The 14,431-nt window shown below is 52.0% G+C and overlaps 1 long non-coding RNA gene across 1 annotated transcript; it reads left to right on the plus strand.

Annotated features, from left to right (window-relative positions):
• Positions 1-3,713: 3,713 nt before the first annotated feature.
• Positions 3,714-6,583, plus strand: LOC122387452. The gene is made up of 3 exons (XR_006257594.1): positions 3,714-3,843; positions 4,985-5,037; positions 6,514-6,583. It is a non-coding gene; the product is annotated as an uncharacterized LOC122387452 (long non-coding RNA).
• The last annotated feature ends 7,848 nt before the right edge of the window (positions 6,584-14,431 follow it).

The raw sequence follows: 14,431 nt of genomic DNA on the forward strand, positions 1-14,431 counted from the left end.
AGCGGAGGCGATGCGGCCTGAGATAGCCGGCCCTGCGCGGGTCGCCGTCGGCGCGCGCGGCCGTGAGCCGTTCGTGAGTCGTGAGTCACGGTTGCGCCAGACGCGCTGCTCAGACGCCGCCGACACGGGCGGGAGCAGCGGCCGTTGCGTTCAAACGGGAAGTGGGCGACGGAATTGGACGGCTGGCCAACGGCTGAGAGCACCATCAACATTCAACAGTCAACTGAACCGGCCCTAAATGATGAGTCAAGTCAAGTTAGCTGAATGTGCAACTGCCAGCAGCGATCGAATTCGTTGCCCTTTGTATTATTTAGCAGGAGCTGCCAATTCATATAGAAACTTTCAGGGCTTATTCCTTCCCGTGATCGATTAATAAGCACCTTTCATAGACATAACCCGCTCTCAATGTGGCGGCAACTGGTAAAAATTTAAATAGTATTATTGTATTCAGGACAATTAGTTTTGTGTATCTACATCACATTTTTTCGAGCTCTGCGATAGCGCTTCTGTTTGACGATCAAATATACCATATGCAGAAGTTATAACTGAAGCTAATAATACGCATCACAGTTCAACCGATTCCTGAAAGTATCAATCGCACTTTGTGCCTCTTATACCCTAGATATACATAGGTATGCTTTAGGTATATAGGCTTTAGGTATGCCTAGATTTTTCTTCCAGTCGAAATAAAACAAATTTCCGTTGGCGTCTTTGCCTTGCTTGACATCTTGAACCTGATCTTAATTCTTAAATATACCTACATATACCTACGTATAGGCACTACATTTGTTTACATAGATCTAACCGTTAGCGGTTAAATGATCACTAATCGTTAGCAGCCGTTCGACCGATATTGATCAAACATTTTCGTTGTAGGTAATTGATCGACATCGATTAAACAGACGCTAGGTATAAACAGACACCACGCTCTCTATGCCATCTGCGTGGACTGTGCCACCTTTTTGAAGCAAAAAATAACCCCAGTCTTCCCTTTAGGCACTGACGTATACCTATACGAGTTCCCGAATACTCATGTGTACCTACCTAGGCACTAGGCATAATAGGCAGTTGAGTCTTTCCATGTGCGTGGAATATCGATGCTTTGATAGGAAGTGACTGCGAAAATTACCTGGCCACCGTTTTGTCGATTGCATTGCATATTTCGGACGTCCCAGTGGCCGAGCCCAGGGCATACTGACCCAGTCCGCACTGCAGCACAACTGACCTCACCAAACCGCCGACCTCAGGTCAAAGCCCCGACCACTCTCACCCCAGTGCAGTATCCAAGAGGCTGCAGCCGCTGCCGTGTGGGCGCACGCACAAAGCCAGCCTTGCCGCTGCACCGTCACGCCAGATAAATAGCCCTGTCGTCCCTGCTGGCGGTCTCTCGGGCCCGCTTCCCCTTGTGCCGCCCCTGCGTTAATCTGTGCCCCATTCGCCGCACCTCGCCGCCCCCACACTTGATACGGCCTTTGTGCCCTGTTCAGTGTGAGATGAGCTTCGGCATTTACAACTGGAAGAAAACGGAGCCGTCTTGTTCAAACGGTTCACCGTCTCGTGGCCCTCCGCTTCTGATTATCATTGGTCCTTTGTGTGGTAACTGCGCTAGCCCAATTTCCGCTTAACAGATACACAGTTATGTGGCATAGGTAAAAATATCTATATTTCTGAAAAGTGAATGGAATGTAGGTATATTATTTCTTATAACCTACTAATGCGTGCTCGGCGCTCGCTCCCTGCATCAGGCATCACTTCCTTTCATTTATTATAATTATCTATGTTTCTAAACAGTTCTTTTTGCTCGTTCTAGAGTAAAATATGCTCCGTTTCGTTTAAATTTCTTTGTTTCTATTGTTTAGACAAGGGAGAAGGGGAATTTAACGTAGGAACATGGCAGGATACCTGGTGGATAGCTGGCGAAACAGGTTCCTTGTACGTAGGAACTTGTTTGTCTGCTAAGAAGGACAAAACAAGCCCTCACATTTTTTATTTATGAGTTTGGCTGCTAGTGTGAAAAGGCGAGCCAGTAAACGTGCCATAAACATCGCAGCTAAAATATTTTCAGATACGTCATCCTAATCTACTGATGAAATGAGTTGTAGTGCAGAAAGTCGTTAAAAAGATGCTGTTGGAGGCGCCTTGTCAAAATTTATGCTCGTACCTATTTCATAGACTATAATAAAAGCACATGAAAATAAAAAGAAATGAAAACAACGACACAAAAAGACAAAAGCACCATTTTCGCTTTGCGCATTCGCTCGTCTCCGAACGAAGTTCGTCAAGCCAGAGCGAACGAAGCCAAAAAATCCATTTGTGTTCATTTTTATTCGATATAAAAGTTTAGAACCTAATAGCGTAGGTATATTTATGAACGCATTGTGCCTAATTATTCTGCGAGCACCTAAATTCAGGCGAGTGTGAATATATTCCTGCCCGGGGCCGGGATGATTCAATAAATGTCACCGAGGTTTTTTAGCGAAAACTCCGAGGGCCGTTAGGCCCGAGGTGAGTTTGCTAAAAAAAAAAGCGAGGTGACATTTATTGAATTCCCGGCCTTAGGGCTGGAAGGTGTTTCCCATACCTGTCAAAAAGCTCACAACGTATGATAGTGACGTCAGCAGCCGTGTGGTTCAACGTGTTTAACCACACCCCTTGAACCACACGGCTTGTAATATTAAAGCATTGCATTAAACTTTGAAAAGTGTGGTACAGTGCACGTGCCGTTTAAATGCCTAGATGTCTCGATTTAATCATGCAATGTAGCAGGTATGGGAAAGATTACAAGCATATATTGAAAAAAGCACCCCGCACCTTGAACTGCATGGGTTTACCTAATGTCCCGCTCCCGATTAAACGTTACCTATGTCGTTGCATATTTTTATTATCATAAGCATATTTTACATATATCTCATATATATAATAACTCATTATATTAAGCTTATGTACACAGTGTGTCTACATGAGGCTCGTCAACTTTTCTCAACATTTCCTTCTGAACTCTGAAGCAAACACGGCTGGCTGTCCCGAAGAGGCCGAGGGAGATATTAGACAACGACCCGATTTGAAGGCTAGCCGCCTGCTGGAACATAGAGAGGGAGAGGGAGAGGGAGAGGGAGAGGGAGAGGGAGAGAGAGAGGGAGAGGGGATAGTGTGTTTTTTATGGTTTAAAATGCCGAGTTTATTGAGAAGAGTAGGCACCCCCTGCGATCAACGCAAGCGAGACCTATGCGTCCGACCCAAAATTGCATCACTTTATACATGGGGTTGGCATAATGGAAGCGAAATTGTTGGACGCTCAACTCCCCGCCCCCCCCCCCCCTCGTAGCGGACGGAGCCCCTGCCCCCTGCTTGAGAAGCGGTCCCCTCGTTCTTCCGGCCTTCTCCTGCGTGCCTCTACCCAAGATACCTATAAGAAACCCTCTACCGGCCGCCCTGCTTCCGACAAATCAATACCGTTGCCTCGCGCCAAACAGCTGTAGAATCAATGGATCACCGCAGATTCTTCTGCTTTCATTATCGGTATGATATGTTGATGAAATTCATGCAAAATTTTCATATGCGGAAGGTATTTTACCAGTTCCCTCTTTATTTGGCTGCATTGTAGAGGTTTAGGCTTTGTTTACGTTTTTGAATGACGCGCCGCGCTCTGACCAATGATGAGCTAGCACACAGCTGAGCTTGCGTCAGCAGCCAATGGTGGCGCGCGTTACAGCTCCCGTGTTGGCGTCCTTCGTTTCATAAAAGCAGAGCGAGGTGCACGAGGCCATAGCCCGGAGGTACTGCGACGTGGTTGGTGCGCTGGAGATTGCTGAGACTCCGCACGTTCCTTTGTTGCTACTCTAGGTAAGAGCTCAGCGCCTGTGCCATTCGCTGCGAGTGTTTGGCGGAGGAGGACGCGGTTCTGCCAGCTCCCCCATCGATTGCTTTGTTACTGCGTCGTGGGTAGCGAATCACGCTCCTCAGCTCCTCCGGTAGCGGTGCCAGTGTTGTGCCACTTCGACTATTGAGTAGGTATTCATATAAAGATTGTACGTGCAACATGTCAGTTGAAAAGAGCGAATGCAATACTTGAAGCACAGCGTAAGCGATTTTCGTACGGGTAGGGTGGGATTTGATTTTGTTGCTTATTTTTAGACGAATGTTTCGTGAGAGTTAGTTTCACTTTTTCCCAGTCATTACTCCAAATTCTTGGTGTAAAATCAGACTGCTTTCAAGGTACATCTGTACTTCGAAAATTGAATTCGTTGCGTCATGTCTTCAAACTCGGGCAGGGCTGTTCGAGAAATTGAAATGCAACGCTCGTCGCTCGATACCTACCTACTGTTCATGTCGTTAGTTTTTGCAAACAGTGGCTACGGTTTGTACGATAAATTCATATAACGCTTGCATGTTTTTATTATTTTTGAAGTTCGCTCCATTTTTTTAAGCCGAAGTGCGAGTATGGAGCGGACGGATTACGTGTAACATAGCATAATGATAAACGATGCTTTGTCGAGACAAAATTCAAACGATTCAGAAAACGAACTTAAATTTGATTTTGGTTCTTACTGAGCAAGTTGCTACCTTCTTTGTGTGATTTTCAGGCTCAGTTATTAGGTAGCCAAAAATGACAACAAAAAAACATTTGTGTAGGTACTAGAAATAAGCATTAAGGACCAAAAAATAAAAAAAAATTGAATGAATGTAACTTTTGATCTTATACAGGAGATCCCTCCCAATCTTGCATTTTGTCTTAATTCTTGGCTCAAATAGGCGTTATTGCGAATATTCTCCATTGTTGAGAGGTAGCTATCTAAATTTTATATCTTCATTCCTTCCATCGTTTTCGACTCGTCGAACTTATAAGAGGGATATATGAACCAGCTGGCTAAAGATCCATTAATGAAGAAACGTCATTATCATACCTTAATCAAAACTAACTATACTATATAACTAACATCAGCCCTAAACTTGAGGAACATATCACACAACCGCTCTTTTTCAGGACTCCACTAGCCAGACTCCGCCATGGGGAGTTACTGGTCTGCCGAAGCCGATGTTAGTAAGGCCTCGTCGTACTTGCATGCACAGAGCCTGTGGCGCCTCTGTGTCTGGGCCAACCCCGTACCTCTTTCGCGATTTATTTCAATGTGGTGTTGGACGTTTGGTCTCCAGTTCATTTGGGCATGAGTGGCTGTGTGCTTGGCGCGAACAGCTGAACACACGCTGTGTTTGCATGATAATGCGTTGTCAATAACGGTCTGCTTTTATCACTTTCCTTGTTGCACAATAAGTTGTCACTTACGTTTTAAATATTGTTTGTTTTCACCGCTTTCTTAATAGCTCTGAATTGATTTTGTAAAACTGCATGTTTTGTGCATACATTCCAAAGTTTTAACTGATTCTAAAAAAAAAAATATAGAAAATACTGGTATGAAACTGGCAAATTGGGTTAGTCACTTTTGTTTGAGTACCTATCATCACGAGGTTTTCAGTGAGGACAAAAAAAAAGTCTGTCTCAGGCACCTAAAGGCTAAACGTCATTGTTTTCAAAATTTTAGTCCACATCTACAAGTCGATATTGGCCACTATGTTGTGTGGCCGTTATCGGGCTGGCGTGCTCCAGCCTGTTGTTGACTGAGGTCCGACGGCGGCGGTGGCGCGCGCAGCTCCCACCGCCCGCCCGCCGTCGACTGGGGGGACCAGCTGGTGCCGCCTTTGTCTGAGTTATGTGTGGCTGGTGGCTGGGCCGCGGTGCGGGCGCCTGCACGCCGGGGTCGACCCCCCGACAGCCGACGACGTCCACCGGACATGGTTGGGCCGACTCAGGCCGACCGACACTCGTCGGTGTGTTCCCCCTCCCCGCCCCCTCGCCGGTGCCGAGCCGTCCAGGTGCTGGCGGAGCTGACCTTGCTGGCTGCGCTGCGGGTGGCGTTGCTGGAGGCGGTGCTGTCAATGTTGGGAGTGGGCTGAATGCCGTTTCCCTGCTGTTCCTTGATTGTCTTGCTACCCTTTTCCCTTGGAGTGCATTATCTTATGTTACCACATCCGTTATCAGCGCACAACTGCCACTTACTTATCTTGCACATGCATGACTGTTCGCGCTTTGCACTTGTGCAAGGTCCAATGGCTTTGTTCTTTGTCCTTGTTAGTCGTAAAGTGTTAATTGATTCTTTGTTAGTTCCCCACTGTTAATTAACGCTTTGATAACAATCCGTTTTCATAATTTATCGTCGCTTCAGTATACATTCTGCATTTTCAATCATTATAGCGGCAATCTGTTGTAAAAACGTCATTTCCAATTAATTCCGGACCTATTCTGGTTCAAATCACTAATTTGGTCACCGGGCTGACGTCGTGCGTCGTTATCTAGGTGCCCGATTGGCAGGTGACTTACACTCTTGAATCATCTATCGCAGTTTCGGAGGCTATGCGCCGGCACTGTCGAGCCAAACGTCCAATCTTTGCTGACAGATCTCTGCTTACCTGACGCCACTTTTATGTACTGACAGTCGAATCGCCGCTCTGTTGCAGCCCAACGCGGATCCCAACGCAACCGTCGACATGGCCACTGGAGACTGTAAGTTGTATTTGATCATTTGATCAGCCAGTGATGAGGTAGATGTTGATGTAGAAGTAGACTCTACTCGTGAAAAGCATGCTGCATGTGGTACTCTCGTGAATATTCTTATGGCGTGACCGACCCACTCCTTTCCTAACCCATGACTGCTGAGAGTGATGCTGAACCGTGAGAATCTCCATATTTCATACCAGCTGCTGACCTAAAATCCCGGCATCAGCAACGAGATATTGCGACAGTATGAACTGGTCTGAACTTGTGGCGTAGATTCGGGCTCATTTCAATTCATGCTATGGATATGAGGCGCATAAACAAGACCAACGTCGAACTCTTGAAGTAACGCAGCTGTCTCGATTGGGCGACTTCAGACCCGCAGCCCCCTGACACTGTGAGCTCCTCTCCAGCTATCTCTCCAGCAGACTGTCCTACACCGTCCCTGAATGAAGTGTCCGGCCACCGGCCTGTATCGGCGGGCCACGCGGCTGACTCACAGGAGCCCCACTGGCGGCGCCATATCGATTGTGGCGAGCGCAGTGACTCTTACGGCGCTTGCTCCCTGCGGCGGCGACGCCCCTCCGTCGGCCCCGGCTCCAGTCGCCGCGTCGATTTCGACGTTGGCGAGGCGCAGGGCGTGTCCACTCGTTGTCGAGCCCTGTCGACGCTCGGACGGTCACTCTGTCTGCTGGCCGACGCCGGTCAACACTTGCAGCCATGATTTTCGGCCTCATCAAGGGTTCTGTGTATAGTTGCTTTTGCAACAGTTGCTCGACGCCGGCGATCGCAGCCAGAGGTGAGGTTGCGCTGCTGCAGTGCTTTGTCCTGGTGTTGGTGTATTGAACCGTGAAGGGTTATTCTCTGGTGGTCAGGGTGAGTGAACTAGGCTCCCATGGGCCCGGGCCGGAAGGGTGGGTGGAGAGTGGGGTGGCTGGTTTCAACACCTTGACCTGAAGGGGTGGAGGGGCGTCGTTAAGCAAAATTCACCGACAACTTTCATCTCCCAAATAGGTGGTCATCGTTTTCCTCTGGCTGGGACGCCCTTTGCGAAACTAGGCGCAGGCTCCGGCTGACCCGCTGTGCCCACCTGCAGGGAGGGTGGGGTGGTCGGGCGCTGACCCCAGTTCGCGTTGGCGGTGGGTTTGGGGCGCGCTGGACCGCGCCCAATGCACGCGGTGCATTGCGCCGCTGTTGGTGCTGTAATTCCGGCCTGGAGTTAACATCACACGCTCAATGAGAATCTGGTTTCTTTTGCACCTTATGGTGAAAATCGGCTTGTGAAAGTGTCAGGATCTTCATCTTTATTGACGCTTTTCTGAACCCTCGAATATTCGAAATTCTTAGGCGATGACTGCTCGATTGAAAGACATCGGAAAGCCGTATAGTTGATTGACCTGAAGTGCAATGTGCCACTGAGTGACTCGTGTGCAGTCGTGTTTCGGGCCAGGCGGGGTGGGGTGTGGCGGTGACTCATAGGGACGGACGGGCGGCGCCGGCGGCGGTCTGGGTCGGGTCACTGGCGGTTGCCACGGCAACGAGCGCCGCCGGCGCCGGACCGGCACCGCCCCGCCCTCCCCACCCCGCCCCGCTCCCCCTGTCGCGAAGCGGTGCGCACTGCGCAGTGCCCCCAGGGATTTTCGCCAAAAGACGGCGCCGCTAATTGTTTGCTCGCGTGGCTCTTGCGGCGCCGGAGCAATAGCTGTCCCCCTGGATTGGGTGGTCGCACTGCCCGCTGGGCTGACTGAGGCACTGTGGCAGTCGGGCGGGCTATTGGGCCGATCCGGGTTTTGGGTTTACGGTCCGGCTCGATTCGGCTTCCATTGGATGATTGGCTCGTCGGAAATGTTCTGTTGAAAGTTGTGTGGCGGTGATGGTTTCTGGACTAAAACTCGGAAACTTTTGGTGTCAGCTTTTAGCCTCGGTTGTTCTATGTGGATAAATTCGATAGCTTCAGACGCTTCCTTTGTCCGTTTCGTCGAACGGATGTGCGTGCTTTTTGCTGTTAAAACCTCACGCACATATAATGGTTGATCCCTGGGATTAGTTATGACAAAGACGGCTAACTGATGTCCATCTATGGATGAAAAATGCCCGTGCGAGTGTGAAGAAGTAGGTAATTACTTCGAAGTGAATTCAGGAATTCGCTGATAGTTCTTATCAACGCCTGGGTTGAGAACATGAACCCTGACTCGAAATTGATGCGATTTGCTTCGAGCAAAATAACTGAATCCCAAGTGATTCAAGCGCAGTTTTCTCTGCCGGGCAAAAAGCAAAGCACGACGTTATGGGCTTTAAAATTGTTATGGGCACAAAATTTGCCAAACACAAGTAACTCTGAGACAAGCTCGTTTCATGCCCATCGAAAAACATTTTTCCTCTGTATGCAATGGTTGTGATGAACTGTTGCGATAAACTGCTTGGTAAGGAAAGCTGTCACAAATGAACAATCTGGTAGAAATATTGTGTCATTTATGTGAAGTACTGTCACCTTCAGAGTCGTGAGACATCGGAGATTTATTTCTGCGGAACTTTCCACCTTCCGTTGCTGACGTCACGGCGCCCGCTGCGGTGCCCTCTAACCCCCCCCCCCTCCCCTGAGGGGTGGCTTTAAACGCCAGTGGCAGTCTCGACTGCCGCCCCGCAATCGATAGAGGCCCGTGTTACTGCGCTGCCCGAAACATGACGGGCGCCGCCCCGTCGAAATGTCAGTCGGCGAGTCGAAGAATCCAGCCCTCACCGGCTCAGTGACACGGGAGGTCGGCGGCTGTCCCCACCAGCGCGCGGGGAATTCAACACAGCAGCAGCCGTTGGGAGACCGTTGGTGATCGCTTATGCATGTTGTGAGTCGTTGAGAGCACGTTGCGGCCTGCAGCGCCGATTTGAACTCTCCCGCCTCCCCAGTCGACAGCACGGTTGCTGCTCCCGCTGCAGACAGCTGCCGACCAGCTGAGCGAGGCTGGCACGGTGCCAGAAACGTGCCCGTTTGGCCGCAGTGCCTCGTCGCAGTCTCCGTCCCTTTGTTGTGGAGCTGGGCCCGCCTCCGGGCAGTCAGCTGATGCACAGGATAGCCAAAGCGGCGGGGTACGAAGTTTTCACCATTACACTTGCAAATTGTGTGGGAAAATTGGATTAGTCTCCGCATTGCCCACTCGGGGGAGGCTGGGAAAGTCGCCCCCACCGGACTGGCAGTCCTTGAGACGACTGGTCGGCGCTCGCTGCCGCCGTCCCGGAGCTGGCTGTGCAGCCATCCTGTACCGCTTTGTTCGCGAGGCCTGCCAGCGAGCGGCGCACGCGGCCGTCCAAGGCCATTTGTGTTGATGTTTTCAGCCCGGACACGAGCACTGAGGTGGGCGGAAACGAAGGACGCCGCTCGCCAGGTAGAAGCCGATCCGACAGATTTGACCTGACTTGCCGATGCCGTGACAGAGATTACAAAAAAGTTCGAGATCTTTGAGGTTTGACGATTTGACCTTCGATGAGAGGACAATCTTCGTTCTGGCTTTACTTTGTTTCGTTTTCTATCTCGTAAAGCTGAAGCCCTTGCTGAAAGCTAGAGCTTGACTGGGCCAAGCTGCCCCCTGCGGGTGGGTTTGACTGCTCGCCAGAGGCTAGCAGTCTATTTTTGTGCGTGGCCTGCGTGTCTGGCACGCTGCTCGGCCCAGCCGCTCTCCGGTGTCAACATTGAGCGCGGTGCGTGTGCTGACGCGGCCTTGTGGCCGTGCCCCGGTTGGCAGCCGCCACGGGGCTGGAGGGATGCCATCGGTGACGGGACTGTCAGCGTCACACGGCCACAGGTGGTGATGAGACGGTGGTGTAACGGATGACCGAGTATGAATGTCGTGGTCTGATGCAAGCATTGTAATGCAGGCTGCTCTGCCTTTTGTTTGCAGTTTGATATTTGTCCAGCCTTGGGATGAGAATATTGTATTTCAGTCAAGAAATGATTATTTCGCAGACACTGGCAAACTTGAGTTACCTCTCCGAGTGTGCTGTCGTCACGATGGTTTCAGTATACTGCCGGAACTGAATGCCCATTCACAAGAGTTCATCTAAGGCTTTTCGAGCAAACGACGAGAGTTTTGTTTGCCTCGTCTAGACGCTCTCCGTCGGATAGGATATCAGCGTTGAGAGACAATACGTCCGTTGAACTTTACAGGGTTACTTCGACAGTGTTTTCATTGTCTCAATATCTATCGGTTCAGCTCTCAATTCTGTTGACGCGGCGTCCCAGCTAGGAGCGGTGACCACAGGGGCTCAGTTTTCTCCGGGGCCCTCCCTTCCCTCCCGGGCGAGCCGGACTGCGCAGTTACCGGGCCCCACACCCCTAAACAGTGCTCATGCACGTGGTAGTCGCGTGGCGCGCGCTGGCTGCACAGCGCTTTAAACCGCCGCGCGCCGCTCCCCGCGCGAGCTGTCAGCTGGACCATCAGCTGGTGCCGAGGTCACGTGACCAGCTCAGTGCCCCTCTGGGGGAGGGGGAGGTGAATTGCGCAGCAGTGCGCGGCGGTGGCCTTGCGGCGCGACGCGGTGCGTTGGGAGCGTTGCCCCGGGCGGTCCTAGACCCGGAGTTGGAGCCGGAGTCGCGGCCGCCCGTGGGCGGCACCGGCTTTACCTGCGCTGTTTGTTGCCGCTCGGGACATAACTGCGCCACGCGAGGCCGGTGTGGCGGTCCGACTGGACTGAATGGCCTCAGTACTGCCGGGTTAGGGCGTCCGCTGGGGTTAATCGGGGCGCCAGGGGTCACGGGAGGGTGGGGGAGGTCAGAGGTCGCCAGTTGGAGAGCTCTGTCTCGCGGACGCCGCCTTTTCTGGTGGTCCGGTGGGGCGCTGGATAAGAGGGTCGTTCCGGGTCGGTTTTTGTTGCCGTTTTAGTTTTGGTCACGGCTCCATTATTCCCAAGCCGGCTCGTGGTGTGTCCCGCTTGGCCGTGGGCCGGCTGCGACCTCTCTTGGTGCGCTGTCTCACTGTGTGCCGCCGCTACCGCCGCAGACCGACGCGGGGTGCACGTATCTGCCAAGAAGAACAACAAGCCTCACTGTAAGCAGCCGAAGAGACGGCATTTCATCAGTAAGTCCCTAAATATCCCCTCCCATGGGTCGGTCTGCCTGCCTGGCCGCCTGCTCGCAGTCGTTCTTTGTTGCACGCCGCGCCGAGCTTGCAGCAATCTCCACCGCGACCGCACCTCTGAGTTTGCATGCTCTTTGTTAGTTCATGTGCCCGGCACATGGCCTCGGGGGAGGGCGCCATGTGCTGCCCGCCCTTCGAACCTGTCCCGTGGCGCGGCGCGCTGCGACGCAGTAGATTACCAGTAAGCAGTCAGCCCACAGTTGATGTGAAAATATCCCTCCCCAGCGCCCACCGCTCTCAGTTGGCATGTGAACTCGTGTGTTATGAAATACGCTGAGACTTGTGAGTGCCTGTGTTTAAGTAATCGTGTTGATCTTCCCAAATTAGGGACCTAAGTAACCAACTTCAAACGGGTGTGTAGCTAAGTAGCTTTGTAGATGATTTATATTTATCATATAATACCGCTCTTAGAGAACAAAGGACTGCTCTTATGTCCATATAGTTTCATGAACATGTCTCAGCAATTCCGTTTAACCTCCCGGTACATTTATGGCCCCGAAGTTTCTCTTCACTGAAAGTCTGCCGCCGTGACTGTCACGGATCCCGGCTCCGTCGGTAGCGGCGGCCGACCAGCCGGCGCCGCCCGAGGGTATAAATACCCCCAGCGACGCGTCACGGTGAGCGTCAGTGCTCGGTCCCGGACAGTCAGCTGATCACGACCGTCCTCGGGCGCTCGATACAACGCCCAGCGGGCACCGACCCCGCCGGGCGCCCGGGGCGTCAATGGGCGCCGGCGCCCCGGCGGCGGGCGCTGCAGCGGCACGGTTAGCGGTGCCGGCAATTAGCGCTCATGAGCGCGTCCATGTGTGCCCGAAATGGCAGCTCGAGTGGAGGCGGAGATTCGCCGGCCGTGACCGGACCCGCTTTGTCTGCTGACGTCGGCTGGGGGCAGCGATAGCGGAGCTCGACCTCGTCACTCTACCGCTCCCGACTCTGTCTCGGTCTAGACAGCGCCCTAACAGACTGTCGTCTGACAGACCGTCTGGTGAGGAGCGGTTGCCGAGCCGGGTGTGTCTGCGCCCTGCGGGGCGTCCCTCACCCCTGCCCCTCAGCCGTCCGGTGGTGGGGTCCGCTCACCGCTGTGAAGGTCAGCACCACTGGTTCCTGCTGGAGACAGCTCTACAGAGCGCTGACACTCACTCTGCATACTGATGCACTGGGCAGCTTTGTCAGACTCAGCGCCGTGGCTCCCAGCCGCTGCGCTCGGTAGATTGCCATCAGTACGTCTTTGCGCTGCAGCGGCGGACTGCGCCGAGCCGTGCTGTGCCCGCATGCAGGAGCGCCTGCGGTTCCGCCCTGGGACGCGTGCCGACACGGCCCGTGACACGGCGCCGGTGGCGTGCCGTATTCATGACGGCACGGTGACGCACTGTGGCGTCCCCTCGGCACCCCAGGCTCGGTTCCGGCCGGAGAAAGCCCGTCCGGTCCCGCTGCTGGGGTTGTCCGCTCTGGTGTGGGTGTTCACTCTGGTGCGGAGGTCCGCTGTTCCGTGCGGAGGTCCGCCCTGCCGTGCGGAGGTCAGCTCGGATGGCCGCTCCCGTCCAGCCTCTCCTTTTCCGTCTGTCCTGTCCTTTTCCGGTGCGTGGGGACTGGGGATCGTTCGATCACCCGCTTTGGGACGAACGGTACCGACTGTTTTTGTTCCGTCGGACCGATGCCTTTGTTTTGGTCCGAGTTGCATGAGTGCGCACCGCTTGGTGGCGCTGCGGTCGTTTTGACGGACAAAGCAGGCCATAGTCACGTCCGTCATCAGTTGGTGACATACCAGGGAAATAAGCTAAAATTAGAGTGCTCTATTTATTGCTCCTGCCCCATGTTGAAGAGATACCCCTAAAAACGTGATCTTTTATCGGCCCTTACGCAGCAAGGCAGTAATTCTCAGACCGGTGGATGGTATCAATAGAAAGAGAATGCGTCAAAGATTACAATGAATTAATTAAAATAACATTAAAATGTTGATTAAGCGTGGAAATTAGTCCCAAACATAAGCTAATTATTGCTTCTACCTCGGCGACGGCGCTCCCCGCAGTCAGTGGAGAAGCTAAAATAAAAGCCACCATCCTCCTCCGTAAGTCAATTTTAGAGCGGCCGAGTGGGCCGATGCGGGGCCACCAAACTGAGGTAAGACGTGGCTAGCAATTGCAAACCGCCATAGAAATCAATATCTTAAGACGTACAATATGGGATGATTACTCTGAAGCTGGAGTGAAAGCATGAGTAGATTGCAAGAAACGAAATGCATAGATTGGTTGAATTATGTACAATAGGCACAGCTCAATAGATGAAGCCATTTCTATGATGTTGACATTTGACATAACCCTTCCTCTCCTCACCTATGACCTAAGTGCATTGGCAGTTACCGGCATAGTTTTTGAGCACGAGTTTAATTCGCCATCGGACCGCAATGCATGTTGCTAGGCTGCTGCAATTACAACGAACATACGAATACTGCCTTCATTTGTAGACGTTTGTTTTTTAAGCGGTCTTTGACGTACAAGGGGGCATACCTGTCGACAACTTGAGTTTCTCCGAATTTCAAAAACTCCCAGAATTTCAATTCCTTATGCACTGTTGTAGGTACAGCTACGTTCACAAGTTTTCGTTTCCTCCTGTTCTAAAAAGGATGATATTTGTCGATTTCGTGCGTCGCTGATAAGAGGGTGCGTTTAATAATTAGGCCCAACGCTTTCTGCATCCGCGAGTACCTACCTTCAAAAGGGAACAACAGTTTCCATTTATTACACTATGGGAC

Source organism: Amphibalanus amphitrite, unplaced genomic scaffold, assembly GCF_019059575.1.
Source record: "Amphibalanus amphitrite isolate SeventyFive unplaced genomic scaffold, NRLGWU_Aamphi_draft 000287F_arrow, whole genome shotgun sequence".
NCBI lineage: Eukaryota > Metazoa > Arthropoda > Thecostraca > Balanomorpha > Balanidae > Amphibalanus > Amphibalanus amphitrite.